This window comes from Symsagittifera roscoffensis, chromosome 9, assembly GCF_963678635.1.
Source record: "Symsagittifera roscoffensis chromosome 9, txSymRosc1.1, whole genome shotgun sequence".
NCBI lineage: Eukaryota > Metazoa > Xenacoelomorpha > Acoela > Convolutidae > Symsagittifera > Symsagittifera roscoffensis.
The window spans coordinates 6,152,560-6,177,926 of record NC_087070.1 but is presented as its reverse complement, the minus strand read 5'-3'; the positions used below and the strand labels follow the sequence as shown (position 1 = coordinate 6,177,926).

Genomic DNA, 25,367 nt, shown 5'->3' with positions numbered 1-25,367 from the left:
TAAAGTCAGACTAGTTGTTTTCGACAATGTAATGATTTTTTTAATTGTCCAGAATTCAAATTTTGACTGAAAATTTTTTAGCAAAAAACTACGCTCGGTTACATACGAGCGTTCTTTGAGATATCTGGTTTTGCTTAAAAAAACGCACACTCTTCTTTCTATCCGCTAAAGTTTCGTCCCAACCCTACAGGGCTGGTCGGGTCAAAATTGTAATGTAAATGTTTGTAGAGTACGGTCCCACTCTTGAGAGCCAGATGGTCCAGTTCAATGACCCAGAGTTCATTGATGAAGGCACCAAATCCTTCGACATCGAGTCCCTCCTCACAAGTATTGCAGCCACCTACTCCGAACTAGTCAAGGTCAGTCAGTAAATCGATTTTTTTTCATCCATTAAACTTCCATTGCGCTTCCCTTCTCCAGTTAGAGGGCAAAACCTATAGTCAGTAGCAATTGTTTTTACTGCAAAACCTTGATAGAATCATTCAAAATGTTTTTAAAATATGCATCGGATTTTAAAGATTTTTTTCAAAATTTCTGCGCAATTTTGCAAGATAACCTGCAAGATAATTGATTCGGTTTGCCTAGAATGACATCATTGAGAAATAAAACAGATCAATGTGATCAATGTAATTTTTGGGCCAGACATACCGATTTATATATAATTCAAATGAGTATTACTAACTTGGGACGTTTCAAGCAAAACATTAATATTCGAATTACTCAGTTGAGTCTATACTCACAGGTTTTCAAGATCATTGAAACACGACATTTTTAACTAGACTCGTGGATAGAAGATGGTAGAAATTATAACTCTCTCCCTTCTCCTCAGTTCAATTATACAATAAAAAATGCACCCCTCCACCCCTGTAATTTCTCCTACAAACTGCAGTTTGAGTCTGTGTCTCTGCAGATCTGCAGATGGAAGGGTGGGGACTGTTTGAAGAGTGAGTTGTGGGGTCTCATCTCTACCAAGAACTCCGTCTGTCTCCAGTTCTCCCCACCCGACAGAGAAGTCACACTCACCACTGAACGACTCCAATTCGTGTTCGGTAGGTTACAGACTTCCGGCTCTTTTAATTTGAAGAACCTCCCCCTTCCCCAGTTGTGTTTTAAATCATAGGTACAGATACTCAGTATATAGAAAGCAGCTAGCATGCTTCAGAAAAGAACGGGCAGAAAAGCTAAAAATAGATTGACTAGGTTAAAATGCCATGATCACTAATTTTGAAAGAAGGCGCCAATAAATTCTAGTTTTTGAAATTTTTCATTGCACACTTGTATGCATTAAAATAACCGTCTTTTTTTTCAGTCACAAGTAAAACCGCTTAATTTAATTCGGAGGGAACCGACTGCACTTTTTTGTTCGATCCTATTAAGTCAGAGTGGTCTTTTTTATTTAGACTTCGAGGCAGACGAGGGTGTTGGAGTGATGGACGTGGGAGGGGGTCTGCACTTCCAGATCTACCTGTACGACCCAAAAGAGACAGTGCTCACCACCTGGGACAAGAGCTACTCGTTCGACATTGGGCCTCGGAGGAGCTACAAGGTTGGCATGGGCACACGCAAGTTCAGCGACAGGAGTGGGAAGAGCAATTGCATCGAGGAGGGAAAGATGGAGTGAGAACGACAGATGTCAAAAAAAAACAATAAAAAAGCGAAACACAGCAAAAGTGCACCTGACTGCTCTGCACTAAGTTTTTGAATGTACTGACAAGGGGTTGATCTAGGATTTTCTCGCAACTTTTCCATAAAATTTGTGCACTTTTTTAATGTCGCCAAAATGTTTTTCCAAAGTATAACCAATTATAAAACCATTTTTTGCCACAACTTTCTGAGCCGCACGCGAATTCAAAAAATAAGACAAAAGCAGTTTCTGGGCACTTTTTCAAACATTTCGATTAAAAAACTGTTTTCTTTTTCAGTTTTTTTGGAGCGCGCTCGTACCTCGAAATTAGTATTTATTACCGCCAAGCTGAAGCTGGCGGTCAAAAATGGATGTTGTGAACTAAAAGGGGGGTGACCCCGAACTCCAGTGGTGCAAATTTGTTTCAGTGTACTGAAGTACTACGAGAGGGGCTATGCGCACTTCCTGTGTGTGAGTGAGTGCTACACTGAGATGGAGAACAGTACATGTGGCTGCATCACCCTCACCCAATACTTCTTCCCCCCTAAATACACTCTGGAGTGTGGACCAGTAGTACTCACAATGTGTCCCCTCGACAGGGCACATGCACTACGTAAGTCCGCCCAGCCTATTTCCTGCCACCTGCCCCCCCCCCCCCCCAAAGGGTAAAGGTACCTATGATGTGCAAGGTACCTAGTCGACCAGAACCAATTAAAACAAGGATAACCGGTTACTGTGCAAGTAGCACCGAATGTTCCGACCATAGTCTCTAAAAAACTACGGTTTATAATGTTTTTTTTTCTTCAAATTAGTGTAGTTTTTTCTACTTGGTGTGAAAAAAAGATCTGACGTACTAATAAAATTTAGGCATATTAGACAGTCATAGTAACATAGGCAAATTGGACAAAAAAATTTTGTAAAAAAATTACTAGAAAAACTCAAAAAAATGAAGCAAAATGTTCCCAAAATGAAGCTAAACAACTCGAAGGGATAGTTTTATTTGCTGAAAATTAAGCTTTAAGGCCTTAATTTAGGCATAATTCAGCTGTTGTAAGCCTGCAATCGCTTGCTTTATTCGCTCGAATTAAGACGAAAAATCAAAAACTTTAAACCGGTTTATCTCGACACTAGAAAAAAAAATTTGGGAATTTTTTAATAAGGTTCAAAACACTAATACGATTTATCAATCTACCCAGTCCGATCATTATTTGTGGTACCTGATTTTGCGTGGAAAAAAAAAGAAAAAAAACTAAAACACCCGGATACAAAGTTCCTCCCGATTTATAATGGTCGGAACAAATATGCAAAAGAAACATGCAATCTAAGTTTTCAGTCTTTCAGTATAGACGTCTTACCGGGCAAGTAAAATTTGATTTTGTGCAAGTAGCACGGAATGTTCCGACCATAGTCTTTAAGAAACTACGGTTTATAATGTTTTTTTTTCTTCAAATTAGTGTAGTTTTTTCTACTTGGTGTGAAAAAAAGATCTGACGTACTAATAAAATTTAGGCATATTAGACAGTCATAGTAACATAGGCAAATTGGACAAAAAAATTTTGTAAAAAAATTACTAGAAAAACTCAAAAAAATGAAGCAAAATGTTCCCAAAATGAAGCTAAACAACTCGAAGGGATAGTTTTATTTGCTGAAAATTAAGCTTTAAGGCCTTAATTTAGGCATAATTCAGCTGTTGTGAGCCTGCAATCGCTTGCTTTATTCGCTCGAATTAAGACGAAAAATCAAAAACTTTAAACCGGTTTATCTCGACACTAGAAAAAAAATTTGGGAATTTTTCAATAAGGTTCAAAACACGAATACGATTTATCAATCTACCCAGTCCGATGATTATTTGTGGTACCTGATTTTGCGTGGAAAAAAAAAGAAAAAAAACTAAAACACCCGGATACAAAGTTCCTCCCGATTTATAATGGTCGGAACAAATATGCAAAAGAAACATGCAATCTAAGTTTTCAGTCTTTCAGTATAGACGTCTTACCGGGCAAGTAAAATTTGATTGAAGTTTTTGATAGGTAAAATCCCGAAACAGGTCAATTATTTCTATCCTCCAGTACCCTATACTTGCGCATTCTAAGTACTTTGCTACTCTATTCTTAATGAGCGTAAATTTTTTCTTAAATGACAACTTCCTGTTTGGAATTGCAATTATCCTGTTTGCAACTTCCTTTTCAGAAAACTAGAAAAAATGACGCATAATCAAAAGAAGTTTTGGAATAGACATGTTTTTTTGCATCTTCAGAGAAAACTGATGAAAAGAAGTAATATAACTTCTACTGCTTTAAATAAAAAATTAAGAAAAAAAATTGCTCTAAAATATTCGGGCACTAATTGCCCTAAAAATGGTTGTTCAGAGCGGCAAAAATCATCACGCTGCTAATAACATAAGGCTGTATGATTTCATTGACCTTAATAATGCTAAAAATATGACAAGAGGGCGTCTAAGATATTCTTTTCAGAACACTGCCAGTCCAAATGCAGACCCCAATGCAGTTTCACCAAGTACGACCTGGACATCACCTCAACCCACTTCCCAAATCCAGGGTTCAAACAACTCGCACGTGCAATCCTCAAGGAGCAAAACGTATCCGACGAATACATGGACAAAAACTACGCAGGTATTCCCCCGAATCATGTAGGAAAATGAAACAAATTTTACGCCATAAATCTAATCAAGGCAGTAGCAAGTTTAGGGGGTGGTGTGCGGACGCCTTATCCTCCTCATGGGTTCGACCCTCTGTGGACCCAAAGGGTCCCCCTTTGTACTAGTTTGAGATATTTATTTTTGGCTGGCTGACTGACCCTTAAATATTTTTACGCAATTTTGAGGCGGAAGCGCGCGCCAAAAAACGCAATTTTTTGGTCACAATTTTCTAAAAAAGCCTAAAAATGCTTTTTTGCAGTCAAAACGCGGTTTTATAAAGATTTGGTAGAGCTCAGAAAATCAATTTGATCCACCTAAAAAAATGGTCGACAAAAATTTCCAACTTTTTCTTAAACAGTTCTGCCCCTGAATCAAGGTCAAGTTGAAAAACTTTCAATTATCTGCAGGGGCGGATCTAGGATTTTCTCGAGGGGGGGGCGGATTTTCAAAAAATTTTCGAAAATTTTGACGACCTTTTTTTTTTTTTTTAGGTCGATCAGATTGATTTTCCGAACTCTCCCAAAGCAATAAAAAGACCCTGTTTTGGCCAAATTTTCTGCGCCGCAGGCAATTTTTTGAAAAACCAGGTCAAAAAAGCCGTTTTTGGGCACTTTTTGGAAAATTTTGACAAAAAAATCGCGTTTTTTTGGCGCGCGCTCCCCCTCAAAATAAGTATATATTGGCGCCGAAGGCGCCTTTAGAAAAATTTTAGGGTCGGTCGGCCAAAAATGGATTTCTTAAAAAGTACCAAAGGGGGGACCCTTTGGGTTGGCAGGGGGTCGAATCCCTGAGGGGGGGGGGGGGGGGGCGTCCACCCCCCCGCCCCCCCCGCCCCCCCCCCTAAATCCGCCCCTGATTATCTGTCTCCATATAAAATTATCTAGAAACTCTGAGGACATGATTTGATTTTTTTTTTCGTAATTTCAACGATCAGTTTTGACAATTTTTTTAGAGAATAGGAATGACAAAATTTTTCAAAAAAAAACTGCTATAAAGTTACAAATAAAATTGATTGAAAAAATAGCTTCAAAAATCTTATCTAAAATTGAACACAAGTAGCTATGACAATATAATAAACTGAAAGTCTTCGCAACTGGTTACAGTTCTAATCGGTTCCTTTTTGAATGATGTCATTTTTATATTTACAGAATTGGACATAGGCATGGCCTCATTCTCAATCATGCACACAATTGTCTACCCGAAGTATGAACTGTTCTCCGCCAGCAGTGCCATAGGGGGGCTAATCGGACTCCTTCTAGGTATACACGATATTGATACAACAATCATTTATAGCTTAGGGGGAAGGGTTGTTTGTATAGTACGAACACTTGTTGTCAGATTTTGAACTCGAAGGGTGTTTTTAGGTGTTTTTGAAGGGTGTTTTTAGAAGGAATGATATTGGGGAATAAAGTTTGTTTTTGAAATTTCAGAAAAATCAAGCAAAAACACACTCTAAGAAACGTTTTTTTTTTCTCAAGTACTTCTATCGAAAAAAAAAGATTATTTTTTAATATTATCGATAATTGGAAATATGTTTTATTAACAACTACCTGCCTTAGTTCTACTATATAGTTAGCGTACACCGGTAGCATTGTGAGCCCAATAATCAAACCTTAGTAGTCAAATTTATTTCGCAAAAAAGTATACAAAAAGGAGTAAAAAATAACCTTGTTTTGGCGAAAGTTCTTCAGAAAAAACTCTGTACACGTGCATTTTCCTTAACGTTTCTGAAGTTTCATATAGATTTTTATCCCTCAAAATCGACGACAACTATTCGCTCTACAGTAGCATAAAAATCCCCCCCCCCCCCCCCCCCCCCAAAAAAAAACCCAGAGTAAATATAAAATCACACAGTTGAATCCAGAGTATATTTTTTCTAGGGGGAAGTGCAGTTACTCTGGTTGAGTTGGTCGATTTCATGGTGACGATGGCGGAAGAACTGAGAGTGGCTTTGATGCTGGTACGGCCTAGAAATAATCGAGTAGCAGCTGACACTTAGTCGTTCCAGATACACGATTTCAAAATTTCAAACTGAGGTGCCTTCCCAGTATCTCAATTTAATCAAGCAAATAAATTGGACTCAAATAGAAATATAATTACCAAAAAATCTCGCTGAAGGAAAACAATCGAGACCATGGGCACGTTCTGCTCAGGGCAAATTTAGGGGGGGGGGAGCGGGGGGCTGTAAGCTTTTTCACTTTCAGGGATTCGACCCCCTCACCTGCCGAAAACTAAACTTTTCCTAAGGGCGCCTTTGGCGCCAATATATACTAAATTTTCCTGCGTTGTAGAAAATTTTGTCAAAGTAGTGTATGTCTTTTGTTCTAGAAGCAATTGGAAAATGAACAGGGTCAACGGTCAACTTTGAAAAAAGGTCAACAAAATCATCGAAAATTTTTGAAAATAAAAAACGCCACGCACCAACACCCATCCCCCCCCCGCCCCCACCTTGAGAAAATCCTATATCCACCCCTGGTTCTATTTATTTTTCGCCCAAACATTGATAGTGAAAACTGCAGCTAGTTGAAAATTGATTCATGTTATGTTCTGTTCCTTATTTAGAAGATACTCCCTAACCATTTAGATTGTGTTTGCTAATTCTAATTGAGTATTTTTTCATTTTTTTGTTTTTAGGACTGTCTTGTGTCGAAAATGATTTTGCCGTGGTAAATTATTATAGTGATCTTCAAAAAAAGTTCATCCAAAGGAATGCAGTTTTTGATTAAAGTTTTGCTAGATTCTTACAAGATCTTACAAGATTAGGAATTTGAACTTCATCAACAAAGCAACCGTGTTAAGCTTTGGACTGATATATGCTGGATAACCATTTAAGGGTATCCAAAAAGCATACTCTTAGAACGATTTGTTTCAATCGCAAAGTTGATCATGCTTTATATCTTGCATGCATATTAAATAGATACTGTTTTCGATTTTTACATCAGACAAAAGTTTTTTGAAACTCTAAAGCAGCTTAGACAAAAAAGCCTTAAAACTTTCAATTTGGATACTCTGAAAAAGTGACCTATTACTCGAAATTCTACAGCCAATTCTTTGCCTAACATAAAAAAGAACACAAATAATGCAGCAGTCATGGAAAAACTTTTCAATTAAATGCTACAGTTTTTTGCTAATAAACGATATGGTACCAGATGATTTGATACAAGTAACTGAGCATCACTTACAGCATTATTTAAAAACCATGTATTCACTATATCTTAAGGATAACACCAATTTAATAGATTTGTCTTTTTATTAATCGCGCGTTTCAGGTCCGATATTATTTCGCAACTTCTGTCTTGGGTTTTTCAGGGCCTTATAAATTGCATAGCTTTTTGCACGATCCTTGATGAGTTTTTCTGTACAAGCAGTGTCATTAACTTTGTATATGTGTATAACTCTCTCCTAAATATTTTTTTCTCTATGCAAAAAGTAAACGAGTTTGGATTAGTCGGTTAGGACGAGGGAGGCAAATGACCCAAAACGTACACATTCAAAAGACAATTTTGTAAGCAAATAGATGTATTATGCGACACTTGCGATACAGCACAAAAGTTTTTAAAAAAAGAAAAAAAAAGAAAAAAAGAAAAGGTTGAAAAAGAACCAAAATTCTTGTATGTCTCAATAAAGATAACTAGGGACCTATCAAAAGCTGGAGGTAGGTGTTTTTATAACTTTGTTATACTGATGTCTAAAAAATTAACTCTGCCCAAAACCATAGCTGTTTCTCTACTAAAATAAAAGAGAAGGACGAAAAACGGCCAATGAACCAAATTTTTTTCCCGCGAATTATCGCGTTAACTGTGGAAAAGGTTTGGGCTTTGCCGTTTAAACAGAAAAAGTTCGACCAACCTGCTATTTCGATTGAAAGCAAAAACTCAGATTACAGAGGAGTAATCGCAAAAAGTCAACTAGTTTCAAAAAACAGTATAAAAAGCAATAATTGTCTTTTCCGAGGGCCCAAACTTTTGTGTTAGAAACGACTGGGCTCAGTTAATTATGCAGAGGCGCTTTCCACATCAAGTTTTTTTGATTGAAGCCAAACACTCAGATTTGGGAATGTAGTTTTTGAGAAAAACAAATCAAAAGTGGCCAAAAAGCAAAACTTTTGACTTTTCCGTGGGCCATAAAACTTTTTGTATAAAGATTTGGTCGTAGCAACTTATGCAAGGAACTTTTCCGTAAACCGTTCTTTGGATTGAAATAAATACTTAAGATTAGTTTTTGAGAAAAGTCATAAAGAGTAAAAAAGGTTCAAAAAATCAAATCTTTGTTCATTCCGATGGACCTACCTTTTGAGGAAAAACAATTGGGTATAGTTGATCATGCAAGGACACTTCCCACAATCAGCTGCTTTGATTGAACCTTAAAAGCTCACCTTCTATTTGAATTTTTTTTATAAGAGCTATTTAGAAAAATTATCAAAAAAGTTATTACATCCGGCAGGTAAGCTGACAAAAATTGGGACAAAATCAACGAATCCGACAAAAAAACAATTAAACTCTGAGAAAAAATTCTCAGCATTAAAAATTGCACCCAGGATATAAGCATGTCAGCAGGAATGAATATGAGACATGATCATTTCAGTAATTGACTCAATTGATTTTGTTAATCTTGTTGTTAACACGAAAAAAGTCTGCATTCCGATTGCATTCCGTTCTCTATACATTGCAATTATCTCGTGTATGTGATAATAATGACTCATTTGTTTCACTACTCTTAAACAGTTAAACCAATTGGTCAAATTTTTGCATAGACATAGATATAATTTGTCACTAAGCACTGAAATTGAAATGATTGTTGACTTTCAACAAAGTACACTTTGTTAAAGATGGAATCATTTTTGTGCATCATGATGATCAGAGACTTAAAAAAAAGCACCAAGCATCAATCAGCAATCAATCAGCAATCAAGTATCATAAGACAGTTTTTTTTGGAAAGAAACTCGTTCAAACTCTAAAATTTTGAGCAAACTGAATTTCGACCAAAAAATATGCATATATCCAAAAAAATCCAAGATTTCAAAAGAAGTCAGCTTCTTATAATCGATTTTGGTATATGGTTGTAGAACCAAGAAAATAAACACAGAAGAGGCGGAAAATTATAAAACGCGTTTTTTCGCATATATGCAGGATATCTTTTTGAAATTGCCAGGCAAAAATATCTTAACATTACGAGACCAAACAATATATTTTGTGAATTGTAAGCGGATTCATCAAATAGGCAAAAATCAGATTTGTTGAGGAATCCGCAACATTGCTAATTTTCTTTGCTGTTTTGGATTCCACGGACAAATAGCTGAGACACTGTATTGCTCAAAATCGCTCCAGAAATAGGCAACTTTGCGGAATCCGGAACAAAATGTGTGGAATCCGGAATCAGTTCGTGGAATCCATGAACAAATAATAAAATGTGTTTGGTAAACTTAGGCTGTCGCGGAATCCGCAACTGTAAGTGGAATACGCAAACTGTGAGCGGAATCTGCAAATTGTAGGCTTAATCCGCAAATTGTAGGCAAAATCCGCATAAATTTGAGGAATCCACTTATATTTGCGGAATCTGCTTACACTTGCGGAATCCAAAACAACTATCTATATTCGCTCGTTGCGGAATCAGCAAAAAAACCAATGTGCCAAAAGTTTATGTTACAGGTATTTGTACGCGGAATCCACTGAAATCTTGTCAGTGGAATCCACTTACATTTTGGAACATGTTTAAAGACCTGTCTCTGGAATCCAGGAACATAGAGACACAAAATTGTTCGCCTATCCAGTGCACAGTTTGGCCTCGTAATTCAGTCATAAGATAAACTACATCATCACCAATATTAATTTTGCAAAATCGAAAACTCCAAAACATAACGCCGAAAAATTCTGATCCAGTTTTTAAAAATGTTTGGAATCACGAGAGAAGACACATCGCATTTGTATTTCAATTGCGGTAAATTGAAAGAAAAAATGACAAAGCTGAAATAGCAAGATCCCACACCAAAAAAAATAAGTTGGGTAACAATGGAACACTTTTCTCGCAAATTTTTTCCAAGCTCATAAAAAATTCCAAAAAAAACTATTTAAGTGTTAATTTGTGCATTTGGATGTCAATATTTGGCCCAAGAGTCCAATTTTTGGTCCAAATTTCAATACAAAAATTCCAAACAAATGGTGCCAAAAATTTTTTGTGGATAAAACAAATTGTGTGGATAAAATAAAAGCTACATACCACCTATAAGAAGGTTGAAAAAACTGTGAGAAGGGTGTTTCCATATCACAGAGTCATTTCATTGATTGTTTGATCCATGAAATTTGATTTTTCAAATATATGTAGAACACAAAGTTTCAGTTCAAGACTTCACAAATTACAATTGTTGACAGGGAATAATTGAGAAAAATTTGATTGCTTAAATCTATTTACAAAAGTTGAAGCCTTAAAGAACAAATTTATTGGTCAAATGTTCAAATATTGGTACCATTTTCCGAAATATGTTTTGACTACTTTTCATCAATTATAAAATTTAAATATTACCAACTAAATTTTTTTTTTCATTTATCTGCAAAAAGCTAAAATTGATTGAAGTTGTTAATGTGCTGTCTTTTTGATGTCTGAATTGAAAATACCAAGTTTGCTTAATAGCTGTTTTGAGATTTTTCATCGAAATTCTATTTTTTGTTTTGGTCCAATTTAAAGACCTCTAAGTTATTTTTGCAACCTGTTTTTGCGTAAAAACATAAAAATTCAACACTAAATGAATGCTGGGTCAAACACGTACCAGTTTTTTTTATTTACTTTAAAAAAACATTTACACATTCTCCCTCGTTCTTAATCATGTTTTGTTCTTTTGCAAATATTATTGGAAATGATATTTCAATTGCCAAGAAAGTCTCATGTAATTGCACCAGCGTTTATTTGACAGTTTTTTTGTATAAAAAGTTGCGATTATATAGTAGCTGTAAATAAAAAAACAGTCGATGTTGAAACTTGAGTCGTACAGTGATTTAACATAATCAGTTAACGTGCTTTGATAAAAAAAATTTCAAGCGACTATTTAAACCTCAGATGCGGGTTAACTCAACTCGCATAAAATGGCGTTCCAATTTCAGCACCCTATCTAAAATTATTAAAGCACGCATGAATTATTCCGGAAAAGAAGCCACAAAGGTTTCCTAGTAAAAAAAAAACTTTGTTACCTGTGGCCTCGAAATCAAATCACGTGCGTGAAAAAAACCCAATTCGATTGTAATCGCAGAGAAGCAAAGCTGAGCCAATTACTAAAGTCGTGTAGAATTTCACTTTGCAATAGCGGGTGACACTAATACTAGGTATTCTACAATCACAGAAATGTTATGTTAGTGGTCAGACTAAATCGGCTGATCAAAAGATAACGCAACTTCCCCCTTAGTTTGTTCTTTTTTCGGCTCTCCTGTTGCGTTTCTAGCTAGTTCAGCGAACCGTGGGCAAAATGGTTAATTTCTTCTTCAATCGCAAAGAAGGAAGTTAAAGTAATTTACAGATCCCATAATAAGCTAACTACTATTGACTACATTTATAAGAAGCCGACATTTTGTTCCGTTCAATCTTTGTTCAACAGCGCAACTTGCTCACTCAGTTATTTCAACCGTGTCTTGAACTTGGATTCACATCACTAACTACTATGCAACACTAATAGCCTCGCTTCAAGCGATAGCGTCCTCCACGGACCAGCTACCCTTCTCGGCTTGCTCAATCGTTCTCTAAAATGAGAAGCAACTATCAAGTCGCATACTATTAAAAAATCTCCAACTGATGAGATCGAACTGTTCGCTTCCTTAGCGTAATTGTTGTATCTCTTAGAGGCTCTCCGATATCTTCCAGCTTGTTATCATTATTTCTAATTAGTTTTAGAGAGAGTCACACCATTGCCTATCAGTCCTGGTACCCGCTTGTCTCACTCCTCCGCACCTGTTTCATGGCCATATCCCTCTTCCAGTAAACACTGTCAAGTGCCAAGTTTGAAGTGTTTTATCAATCTCCTCACGCTAATTAGATACCCGGTATGCGGTAGGTGTCATCCTTGGACCAAGCAAACAAATGTCATACAATTTCAATCAACTATTTCCTAATATCCGTGTTTTCTAACCCTCGAGTGACCCTCCTAAGGTCTTAATATAATATCACGTTAAACTTCCGACCTCCCAAGGGTAGGGGAGACCCTTTTCATGAGTAGCTAATTCGTTTTGAGCATCTGAAGTTTCCATATACACTCTATTCCAATCCCGACCTTCTAGCTATCAGGGAAACTTAGTTTCTCTAAAAGGCGTCCAAGTTTGACAGAAAGTCAGATCTGGGGAGCCAAGTTATATTCCCGTTCTTTCATACTATTTAGGAGACTTAAACTTCATGCTGCACTCCTAAGAGATAGGTCGCCTTCCGGTATTAACTCTAGGGGTTTCCCTGAAATTTGAGATCACAGCGCTCGGCAGTATGAATAAAAGTCATCACGGGGTCACCCAAGTTCGGCCGGGGTCAATTTTTCTGACTTCACAAACTTTCAAAAAGGGTTGCATGAAAAATATTGTTTTACATTTGAGATCAAGGATATGGTCGATATCTTCTTTGGCTTAAAGTTTTTCAATGAAAAAAGATGTTGTCTAATTAACAAAGTTGGTCTTGAAAAAATGCTTCAGCCATATTTGAAATTCCTACTTTTTTCTAAAGCCGGAATACTGAAACAAAATTGAGTTTATTTTTTTTTGTGAATCACGTCTTTGTTTGGTCTATAGCTGTATTTTACTTCAGACTTTTTCCCTTTGTCTATTGTGAATTGAATCAGTTACGACTTCAACCTAGTTAAATATGACCACTACATGTCACATAAATTTTCTGTTAAGAACAAATTTGTTAACTGTGGCCTCAGAATCAAACCACGCGTGTGAGATACCTCTATTTGATTGTAATCGCAGAGAAGTAAAGAGGAGCCACTTACTAAAGTCGTATTGAAATTCGCTTTGCAATAGCAGGTGACACTAATACTAGTTATTCTACAATCACAGAAATGTTATGTTAGTGGTCAGGCTAAATCAGCCGATCAAAAGATTACGCAACTTCTCCCTTCGTTTGTGCTTTTTTCTCGGCTCTCCTCTTGCGTTCTAGCTAGTTCAGCGAATCGTGGGCACAATAAATAATTTCCTCTTCAATCACACAGGAAGTTAAAGTAATTGACAGAGCCCATGACACGCTAACTACTATTAACTACATCTATACGAAGCCCACAATTTGTTCCGTTCAAACTCTCCCGTCATTTTTTGCTTGACTCGTTTCGAATCTCGAAAACTCCAACAGCGCAGCCAGCTTACTCAATAATTTCAACCGTGTCTTGAATTCGGATTCACATCACTTACTACTATGAAACACTACTAGCCTGGCTTCAAGCAATAGCATCCTCCACGGACCAGCTACTTTTCTCGGCTTGCTCAATCGTTCTTTCAAATGAGAAGCAACTATTAAGTCGCATACTATTAAAAAATTTCCAACTAAGAGATAGGTCGCCTTCCGTTATTAAGTCTAGGGGTTTCCCTGAAGGTTGAGATCACAGCTCTTAACAGTTAAAATAAAGGTCATCCCGGGATCACCCGAGCTCGGCAGGAGTCAATTTCTCATAGTCGCGTTGAGAATCCCATGGGGTGCTTATCTACCAGTTTTTATCCATATGTCATCAATACTCTTCAATTTATCCCATTTCAGAGGTTCATTTTAATTTTTACCGGGAAAGGGCTTCAAACGCCGGGAGAAGTCGCCTGTGGGGTTGGTTTTACTCACTAGGGGTCGTTTTCCGGTGTTTGTGTCTAATATTTAATGCCGCCATATTTAAAAATGCCCTCGCTCAACTTTTTGCGCAAATTACATATTTCCGGTCTAAGGGGTTGTTTTTCCCAAGTGTTAATAGCTTCCGATCCAACCGTTGGGCTTAACTCAAATTATGACACAAGATATATCGTGCTACTATCTATCATCCCTCCAAGTTTTCGCTCCCTAGGTTTATTGTGGGCGGAAACGATTTCCGGAGATTAGGAGTAGGTTGTTTGTCTAATCAGGGCAAAAAACAGGAATTAGGGGTCCAGGGGGTGTGGGGTTTCAATTTCCTTCAATTAGTCAACCACTAGTTACCGGGTTCTGACATGAGCATTTACAATTCCGGCAACTGTTATTAATTGCCCCCCCCCCCATTGATCTGAGGGTCTCATTTTTTGTATACCCGGGTCAAATCATCTCTAGTACCCCTCCATTATGTTTCAAAAAAATAACTTCGTTAATTCGCATTGGGAGGGGAGCGCCGATTTTGCTCCTTTTTCTGGCTCAAGAAGGCCTATTTTTTTGACGAATCAAATTATTTTGGGCTCGACATTTTGTTTGCTCAAATAATTTACTTCATGGCTTGTCAATCGTAAGCACAGGTTACCATGGCATGTATTACAGTGGAATCGGAAATTCTACAAGTCGCGGGTATTATAAGCTTCCGTAACAAGAATTCAAAATTCTAATGATTGAAAAAGGGCAAAAATAGAATAAGAAAGAATACAAAAATTTACAAAAAAGTAGGTGTGTTTTCCATTTTTAAAAAACCACGCAAAATTTTGCCCCTTCTAAATAGTAAAATTTCAGTTTGAAAGCGTGATGCTTAATGTAAAAAGACTGGGGGGCTCCATTGGGAAAAGAGTTTCTTCAGCAGCATATATACTCTGCTAAAAAGGTTTGAAAACTGCTTACTGAAATAGGTTTGCCAGGAATCCAACTGCCCCTCCGGTTCCAGTGCGTCCTGGTTTCCTTCTCCAATGGACATTATCTGTTCCCCTGGTGATTGTTGCACCAACTGAAGTCCTAATTGGGGCATCAGATCTCGTCCAATTATTGATGGTCGGTTCCGACCAGGGGCGCGCGCCTACTCTCACTGCCAAAAAAACTTCTTTTGTACAGAATAGATGTTTTGACCGACCATCTTAAAATTTTTTCTGAGCGAGATTTTGGCCCTAATGTATACTGCTTTTGAGTTGAAGCGCAGTGATTTTTTAGTTTTTACGAGAGCTTAGAAAATGAATTTGATCAAATTGAAAACACTCGACTACAACATATACTTTTTTATCAGCTCCATTCTCGAAAAAAAAACAGATCTGTTCTTAAAACCACGGGCTGACAAAATGCATGAGACATAATTCAATTCTATAGAAAATGCTTAAACTTCCATCATAAAATTTAAATAAAAATAGCAATATGTGCACTGAGTAGGCTCACAGTTTTTTGTTTGTAGGTCTGGAGTTCGGAAACAAGTCTGTGAACATGCTGAAAATTTGTCTGAGTGATCAAAGAAAAGGAATAAACATTAGAAAAACAAAAAATATATATTTGAAACTGTATGCCTTTTCAATAGAAAATATATGAAACTGTATTCCCTGAGGTATAATTTATCCCTTTTTAAAAAATTACTAAAGATTTAGCTCCATATACTTCCGAAACTAGAATACAAAGAGTTCCCTCATAGACATAAATTCACAGTTTTAACGGTGAAAAAACATGCTGATAAAATTCAATTGGAGACTCGCCAGCTAAATAAAGAATTTAACGTAGGGTCATAATAACTTGGAATTTTCTACTTGTTCTATTTGAAAAACTCTGCAACGAGAAATTAACGCTTAATTTTAACGCGATAAAAGGATGCATTCTAAAAATTGGTCGTTATAAAACTTAAAACATCTATTTCAGAAATGAGATTATATTGAATTTTGGAAATATAACAAAGTGCAGAGAAATTATCGAACAATTTCTCTCCTTCCCATTTGTAGTGAATGTTTTGAAAAATTATTCAAAAGCGCTCAGTGAAGTTTATTACAAAAACAAATTAAGATCAGTTATACTAAATGGTTACTCGAATAAAAGGTCCAGATTGTATGCCATAGTGTATCTCTTAAGAAAATTTAGAGGTCAAATCCAAAAAAAGTCTGTATATTGCATGTTTTTAGATCTACTCAAGGCCTTTGATGCTGTTGATCATTCTTTTTTAATTGCAAAATGCCAAATGTATAGCTTAAGAGGCACTCTTGACTCTCTCCTAAAGTCTTATCTCTCCATGAGAAAACATTTTGCTTGTCATCGATGTTTTTTGACAAACGTGAAACCACTGAAGACAGGAGTACCGCAAGTGTCAATAATTGGCCTTATCATTTTCATGCTTTTTGTAAATATTCTCCTGAAGCAGTACAGAATTGTGAAATCAATTTGTTAGCTGATGATATAATCTTTCATGGAAAACTGAAATACGTTGAAAATTACAAAAACAATCTTACAGAAATTTCAAACACGATGGCGGGGAATAAGATGAGACTAATTACAGGGAAAACTTAAATTGTGGTTACATGCAGAGAAAAACATTCCCACAACTTAAGTGAGTAATCATTTTCTCGATCAAAAATCAAAATAATAAACACTTAGATGTATTTGTTGACCAAAAATTGTTTTTTGGAACACATCGGCACAATGGAAAAAAAGTAATAAGTTTAGCTCAATTGTATACAAAAATACAAGACAATTTTTTAGTTAGAATTTGTAATTACAAATTTTCAAACAGATAATTCAACCGACTTTTCATTATTCTACCTTAGTTTATGGCTCTGCAAATAAAAACATGTTAAATGTTCTACAATGTCAGCAAAGTTTTTATTCCAATTTTTTTTAGGCTGAAAAATTTTGAAGAAGTAAAATGTGTCAGACGAAATGAAAAAAAAACATTACTTGAAAAAATTATAAAATCAGAACATTGCTCTGAGTCAGTTAACAACTTCATTGAAGTTTTTGAAGTCAAAGATTTTTTAGGCGAAGATACACGGCCTAAGTGTCCTAAATTAAAGCAACAATTGAGTATAAATTACAAAATTATAATCTGTACGTATGTGTAAAAATTTCACCTTTCTGGCTGAAATTGATACAAAAAATGTATCAAATTTTATCACAAATTTATGGTAAAATTTTGCACAAATTTATGGACAACTTATTCTATTGATAATTGATTCGGAACTTTTCACAGATAATTTTTGGTAGACATATTGTTTTTTGATTGGCCGCTAAACTGAACAACTGTATAAATTAGAGTAAGTTTCGATGAATCATGCTGCATGATATGTCTTCATATCTCTCTAATGTTTTGTGGAACAAGCTTTTAGTTAGAGCATTATACCGTTTTATGGATCTTTGAAATGATCAGTAATTTATATATCTGAAAATATCATTAAGATAAAATTTTTAAAATTCAAAAAAAAATGTTGACTAGCATATGCTTCTCATGAAATGGAAAATTCCTTCGCGGCAGTTTAAACAAGATGGATAGCCTTCAGTATCCGCTTAAGCTGGTGCTCTTCAATCGAAGATGTATACCTTTTTGCAGGGCGCATAGCTTGAAAACACATTTATTGGTTTTTAACAAGTTCATTTTTATCGTACCTGTGCGCGTCAATCTCCACACTTCGTGATAAAATCGGTTTTCAAACACTTTAATTAATGAGTATTTTCTCGGCAAAATAACTCCGGAAGTTTGAAAATATAACGATAATTTATAATTTTCAACAAGCTTTATCATCGGTAACATCGGCCACAATAAACTGCATAACTCAAAGCAAGCTGCAAAAATGGCCAGTATTTGTCCTTGAGACAAATTGCTCTTTTTAAAGGTCAGCCATAACCAAGGCTGAACCAAATTAGAGCGAAAAGACGGTTAAAATGGGTTTTGGGGGGACCGAACCTGGTTACGGAGCATCCCATCAAGTTCGGTGCACATTCGAGTTCTAGAAAGGAAATGACCTAGTCGGGATTCGAACCGGCGCCGAACCCGCCGGGACGCACCATGTATACGCTTGGCTACTGTCCCTGTATGTATTTACTTTTATATGCATTTATACTCTCGCACATTTACATTTGCGCTGCAACATCCTCCGCCCCTAAAGACGGAAGAACAGGTGCGAGTTTTACGGTCGGTCGTGTCAGCTCGCTCGTAACAGTTTTGATATCGGCGGATCGGGCGCATCCGTCTTTGCCGTAGTGTAGTTTAGCAATACGGGCGAGTGGGTAATGCCCACGTGGGCTGTCGGGTTCGACTACCCAAACCAAGTCGCCGGTTTTCAGTGTGACATCCGAATCATTATGCCACTTTGCTCTCTTGTTGAGAGATGGTACATATTCACGCAGCCAGCGTGACCAAACTGCGTTAGCGTACGATTGTGCTCTGGCGTAACGCTTTTTATAATCAAAGTTATCTTCGAAACTTAACGACGGGAAGCTAGCTGCGCTGTGACCGAGAATGAAGTGATTCGGGGTGAGTGCCTCTAGGTCGTGCGGATCGGAACTGACCGGAGTGATCGGTCTTGCGTTAAGTAATTGTTCAACTAGGCAGAGCGTTGTTCCTAGAACTTCCTCAGTTAATCTCCTGTTGCCTAATATGTCGTACAACACTCGCTTAACACTTCTCACTAGCCGCTCCCAGGCGCCACCGTGATGAGGGGCACTGGGCGGGTTAAACTTCCACTTAATGCCTTTGTGGACGAAAACGGCCGGGGCGACTTTGTTCCAATTTTGGACACAGGATAGGAGCTCCTTTTGAGCACCAACAAAATTCGTGCCATTGTCAGAAAGAATGGTTTTGGGGGTACCTCGCCTTGCAATAAATCGCTCTACGCCCATGACGCAGGAACTAGTATCGAGAGATGGAACCAACTCGATGTGAACTGCTCGAGTCGTGAGGCAGGTAAATAGGAAACCCCATCTCTTTTCGGTACTTCGGCGTATCGGCACTTGAAACGGGCCAAAGTAATCAACACCTGTGTTGGAGAAGGGAGGCTGCTTGTAACCCAGTCTTTCAATCGGTAGGTCAGACATAATGGGCACAACTGTTTTTGCTTTGCGCTTACGGCATGTTATGCAAGTATTTTCGATGTTCCCAAGTAACCAGCGCAACTTCAGAACAATGTATTTCAACTGAACTACAGCACGCATGTAATCCAACCCCTGATGTGCATGTTGAAAGTGCATATGCCTAATCAACATATGAGCAACTCGGTGTCGACCATCCAGTATTATTGGATGTTTGCTATCAAAGTCGGTATCAACAAGACGGCTGATACGTCCAGTTGAACGCAGGATGCCAGCTGGGCCGATGAACGGAGAATATTTAGCAATCCGACTTTTCTTTGTTATCAGTTTATCGGACTGAAGTATTTTCACTTCGGCAGGAAATGATTCGGACTGAGCGAGATAAATGAGCTTCTGCTCGGCAATATCTAACTCGGACGGGTCGGTTATTTCCAGCGTTTTTGTACGGAAGTGTTTATGCGATGGTAGCACACGAAGCATAAATGCTAAAACACGTTTGTACTTTACAATTGAGCTGAATTTATCCCAATTTTTAAACAGACGGATCGACGGCGCTTTCTCAGATGAAGCATCAACAACAAACGTAGATGCAGTCTCAAGGCATGTATCAATGTCACAGAGTGGGCCTTTTAATTGGATCTTTTTGATGACATCAGTGTTCGGCTTGAATGGCCAATCACATGTCCTCAATATACTAGGGCCTCTAACCCAGCTGCTATCCTTGAGGGCTTCCGAAGAAATCCCTCGTGTGCCGGTATCAGCTGGGTTATCACCACTGAGTACATGATTCCATTGATCAATGGTGGTGGACTCCAAGATTTCACCAGTGCGGTTTCCAACAAACACAGGAAGTTTGTTGCACGAGTTAAGCCACTGGAGAACGGTGGTAGAATCAGTCCACATGAATACATTGCTTACTTTAAAAGTAAGCGCTTTCAAAATCTCTTCTTTGAGTCGAGTCGCAAGCAGAGCAGCCTGAAGCTCTAACTTGGGAATGGAGAGCATCTTCATAGGCGCTACACGGGCTTTCCCAAATACAAAAGCTAACTCAGTCTTTTGCAATTTAGCAAGTCGGGCTCGGAGAAACGATACGGCGCAAAAAACGTCCTGCGAACTATCACCGAACGTGTGAAGTTCACAGCGGTCGAACGGTTCGGTAAAGTAGCTACGAGGTATCGTCAGAGTACCTAATAGTGGAAGTCCTGAGTGCCAATCTAGAAATTGTTGTTTAATTTCCTCTGGGAGATCATCATCCCACTTTTGACCACTGATTCTCCATATGTCTTTTAGTAAAAGGCGCGCTTTCACAGTATATGGAGCTACCAGTCCTATTGGATCAAAAACTGAGGAAACAAAACTCAACACGGTGCGTTGAGTAATTGCTTTATCTAGTGGTCGATCAACACCTCTACTTACTACTAGGGTATCTTTTACATGATCCCACCTGAGACCAAGAACATGCGACGATTGGTCTGGACTCTTACAAATATCCTTAACTGACGGGTTGGACTCACGGTTGTCCGGATTAAGAGCGGTTGTAACTTCGGGTACATTGCTAACAAACTTTGTCAGGTTAAACCCACCTAATTTGAGCATTGCGACTAAGTCTTTACTTAGGCTAAGAGCGTCAGCGGTATTTTCGAACGAGTCAAGATAGTCGTCCATGTAAAACTTCTGGACAACGGCTGAAGCGGCTTCGGGGTATTCAGCTTGATTATCAGAAGCAGTTTTTTGTAGCGCGAAATTCGCACAAGTTGGCGAATCACGAGCGCCAAAAATATGACGGGTGTATTGGTGAACCACCACACTTGAAGTGGGGTCCTCCCGCCACAAAAAACGGAGAGACGGTTGATCTCGCGCAAGTACTCCAACTTGTAAGAACATACCTTCTATGTCCGCTGAGACGGCGTACTTGTGTTGACGGAACCTCAACAGAACAAAAATAAGATTTTGAAGGAGATCCGGGCCAACCAAGAGAGATCTATTTAAGGAAGTGCCATGAAATTTGGATGCTCCATTGAGCACACGGCGCACCTTGCCGGGTTTGTTCGGGTTCAAAACCGGATGGTGTGGAAGATACCACTCACGTTCGGCTCGTGAGCTGGGATCGTGCGGGTTCACGGTTATGACATATCCTTTACTTATATCTTCTCTGATTGTTTCGGTATACTTCTCGCGAAGTAACGGATCTCTATCTAATCTTTTCTCTAACGACTTTAATTGGGCTAATGAAGAATAATAATTGTTAGGCAAGCTAACATCATTATCACTCCACAGCATCGGTACAGTGTAACGCTCACCATCGTGAACGGTTTCAGTTTTTAGGATCGACAAAGCACGCTTGTCTGCGGCGGAACGGGCATCTACTTGCTTGAACGCACCATACGACTCTAACTCATACCAAGTTTTGATTTGGTCGGTCAGAGAAGTATCGTCCGTAACGCAGTTAAAGGAAGAAGAATTTAAGGACGAACGATCAGGAGACGGACCACTAATGACCCAACCTATCGGAAGTCGGACGGCGCACGGTGAGTCAAGTTCATCTCCGAAGACATGTTCGAGGGGTCTTATCGCATGATAGAAGTCCTGTCCTATAACTATCTCAATATCTTTGTAATTATACGCAGTCGTCTTTAACGGGGCTAGTTGCGGGTATTTGACCTGCAATTCGGAAACGTTTATAACATCGGGTCCTATATACATGTTGTGCTTAACGAAAGCGACAAACGAAAACGAAAATTCACTTTTATTGGGCTTTGCGGAAACTTTCAAGTGAACTCGCTGAGTTTTAGATACCTTGGCTGAGTTAAAACCATCGGTCGTAACATTTACGGGCGTGCCAACTAATTTCAGACGTTCAACGAGTGCCGCGGAAACCCAAGAATGAGTGGAACCGGTGTCACAAAGTGCTAGTGCATTCGAATTTTCCGAACCAGAGGACACATCTACCAACGCAACGGGAAGAATACCTTTTGCAGTTCCCTCACAAGGTTTAACACAAGCTGCGTTATTTGCAGAAGTAGTGTTTGTTTTAGTTTGAGTCGATGGTGATCGGTCGGCCTCTTTGGGCGGGAAAACTTTCTCGGCTCCATGAAGAAGCACATTGTGAGTGCTCTCACAGTCCTGTTTTGGGCATTTTCTTGCTTTTTGGCACTTTCGGAAGGTATGGTTGCCTTGTAAACAAGAAAAACAGAGCTTTTGTTCTGCTACATATTTAGCCCTTTGTGTTGCGTTTTTCTCTTTGAACACGGAACAGTTCCAGAGTGCATGCTGCCCTTTGCATAGCGAGCATGGAGGAAACCTTGTCTTTTCTCTACTTTTCTCATCCTTAGAACTTACCTTAGTGTTACCTGCAAGCACTTTTGTAACTACTTTTTGTTTAACTGGTTCTTCAGACTTACCCTTAGAATTGATCGTTTTCAGCCTCTCATGACCCTCCGCTTTTTCTTTGAGCCATTCATTGAAATCTAGCAGAGTTGGTCTATGCCATTGGCGTCTTACGGTTTGCATCGACCATGCCTCCTTAAGGTTCGGGGGAAGCTTACTCACAGCCTGATTCAGTAAGTTAACACTTTTCAGGTCGTCGTTAAAAGACAGAGACTTGAATACGGCAACAAGTCCAGAAATTGCAGAGGAAAATCCAATTACATTTTCCGAGTTATGCATTTTCAGCGGCGGAAAATTACTCAGTTTATCTAGGTGAGCCCCTACTACAGCATGCGGCTGCCCGAATTTTCTTTGAAGAGTTGCTAATGCGTCTTTATATAGTACTCCGCTATAGCTATACTCAGCGATTGCGGATTTTGCTTTACCCACTACAAGCGTTTTCAGATAGGTAAGCTTTTCATCGTCACTGAGTATGGCTGAATCGACCGTCGATGTGAATTGCCCAAACCACTCATGCCAATTAAGTGGGTTGCCATCGAACTGGGTCAGCTTCCACTCAGGGAGATGATCTTTTCGGCTGTGCATGAGTATATTAACCAACTCTCGTGTCGAAAGTGGACGCTCGACGTCTGCACCAGGTGAATTACCGGGAGTTGGCTCTGTGTAATTCGAAGAGTTACCGTGACAATCAGGAACGAACGGTTGATTAGCTTGTGAAAAGTTCTCAGGCTGCGCAAAGAACACAGTCCCTCCACTTGTATAAGGAACAAAATTATTCGTAGGAACAATCGGAGTTACTGCGGAAAAAACAGTTGTCGAAGGAACGTAGTGCTGTTGAGTTGACATTAAAGGGGTAGCAACAGCTGGTCTCCACAAATTACTATAAGGATTGTAGTGGTCACTTGAAAAGTTATAACTACTAACGGGAACACCCATATGTTGTTGTGATGGGGCTACAGGTGCTTGGTAGCCAGCTACTACTGATCCTGCAGTGTGATGACTTAAAGAAACATGATTAACTGCTGTTGATGCAGGAACAAACGGTGTTACACCAGAAGGAACTTCTGCAGATGATGGCGGAGCAAAATAGTTTTCAGAAGTTACCGGGACTACTGAACCTGTGTTTGGATTGCCTAGCCCCGGACGAGTGGACAAAAAAGTTTGCTGAGGCAAATTATTGGAAACAGGTTGCATGACCTGCTGTAACCCTACTGGATTGTTAACGGAAACCTGCGATCGAACCAAATTCGACAAATTATGTTGTTGTCCGTGAATGTGGTTACTGTAATACAATCCCGGATCACTAGAAGCTGCCTGGCCATTATTCACTCCTGTAAAACTTGATGAGACCAAGTAATTTGTTGATGCAGGATAAGTTGCCTCAGGAGCTGTTGAACGAACGTGCTGCTCTTGATTGGGAACTACAACAGCATCAGGCTGATTGTGGTCGACAGATTCGACCCAGTGACGCGTACGATCCTTTTCGTCTATTGTTAGTTGTGGAGAGATTCGAGTTAAACCACTTTCCTCAGCATTCTCGCTGATTTCCGACAACTCATCTTCTAACTCAAGCCCTTTCAACTCAATTTCTGCCAGTTTTTTCCTATGTTCTTCAGCCAATTCTTCCAACTCTAAACTGCTTTGTTGTTCTAAAACATATTGTTTCATCTTGTTTTGCTGCTCTTTCAGTCTTAATGATACCTTTGCCTGCCTCTCAAGTTCCTCTTGTTGTTTCTTTAAAATCATTAAGTCGCGTTTTTTCTCAGAAAGTGTTTTCGACGGAGCGGCGGTATAACTAGATTTCTGAGAACCTGATTGCTGATGTCGGCTGCTTCGGTGCGACAACTTAGAGCGGGTATCTGTTTTATGCGACCGGGGTTTTTCACTTTTTTCAGAATGATGAGAAACTTTTGAGCTGCTATCTGTTTTGTCCGGCTCTGTTGAAAATAAAAAACAGTAATTCTGACTCCATTATCCTTTCATTGTGCATTTTAGTTCTTCTATGTGGCATTTTGAGTCTGAACTACGTAATAGACAAAAACTTACAGATATGCATTCAAAACATTTTATCAAATTAACAAAAAAATCGTGTTCACCGTGTTACTATTTTTGAGTTACAAAAAAAATGTTTTCTTTCATTAGAAAAAAAAATAAAATAAAAAGTATTTTTTTTATGCGCGGAGTTTGTATGATAAGACTTTTTTTATCCTCAAAAATTTAAGGTTGATGACCAGAAAGTTTGAAGGCCATCAAATAGACAAGAACCTGTTTTTAAAAAACTTGAAAACGGTTCTTTACCTTGACTGAAATTTGTATGGCATGCGTTTTTTCATAACGTCAATTCATGAAATTGTATGACCAGCGTTTATTGCATAAAAGTCGAACCGGGATTCTTGAAGCGTTCATGTGTGAGGCTATCATGTTGAAGTTGTTTTCCTTAAGCGGTTTTAAAAACGTACACGGTTAGTGAAAAGGAAGCAGAAAAAAATTGGAAGCAGAGTTGCAAGCTGCTGTTCATTTTGTGAGGAACGCGTGCTCAGTTGATCTTGAACAAAAAAAGATAAAAATATATCTTACATGAACAATATCAACGAGAGCTAAATCGGCAAAAAAACTGGAACGTTGCTCTAGTAGCATTTGTCCAAAAATCAAATTTCTGCAATGGTTGAAAACGCGTTCGATAACATTAATATAAATAACTCCAAAACGCGTTAACTATCTGCAAAATGCGTTTGATAAAATTGCTGTTTTTGACCATCGTGTTGTATCATGAAACTAATTAAATCATCTTCGATGTTTTTCATTTTCATACATTCT

At 38.3% G+C, this 25,367-nt stretch overlaps 1 protein-coding gene and 1 long non-coding RNA gene across 2 annotated transcripts in view; one reads left to right on the top strand and one right to left on the bottom strand.

Moving 5' to 3' along the window:
* LOC134853964 (AH receptor-interacting protein-like) overlaps positions 1-25,367 on the bottom strand; it is a 567,995-nt gene that overhangs the window by 498,340 nt on the left and 44,288 nt on the right. The window lies entirely within an intron of this gene.
* Positions 4,149-6,251, top strand: LOC134853916 (uncharacterized). The gene is made up of 3 exons (XR_010164379.1): positions 4,149-4,257; positions 5,432-5,542; positions 6,164-6,251. It is a non-coding gene; the product is annotated as an uncharacterized LOC134853916 (long non-coding RNA).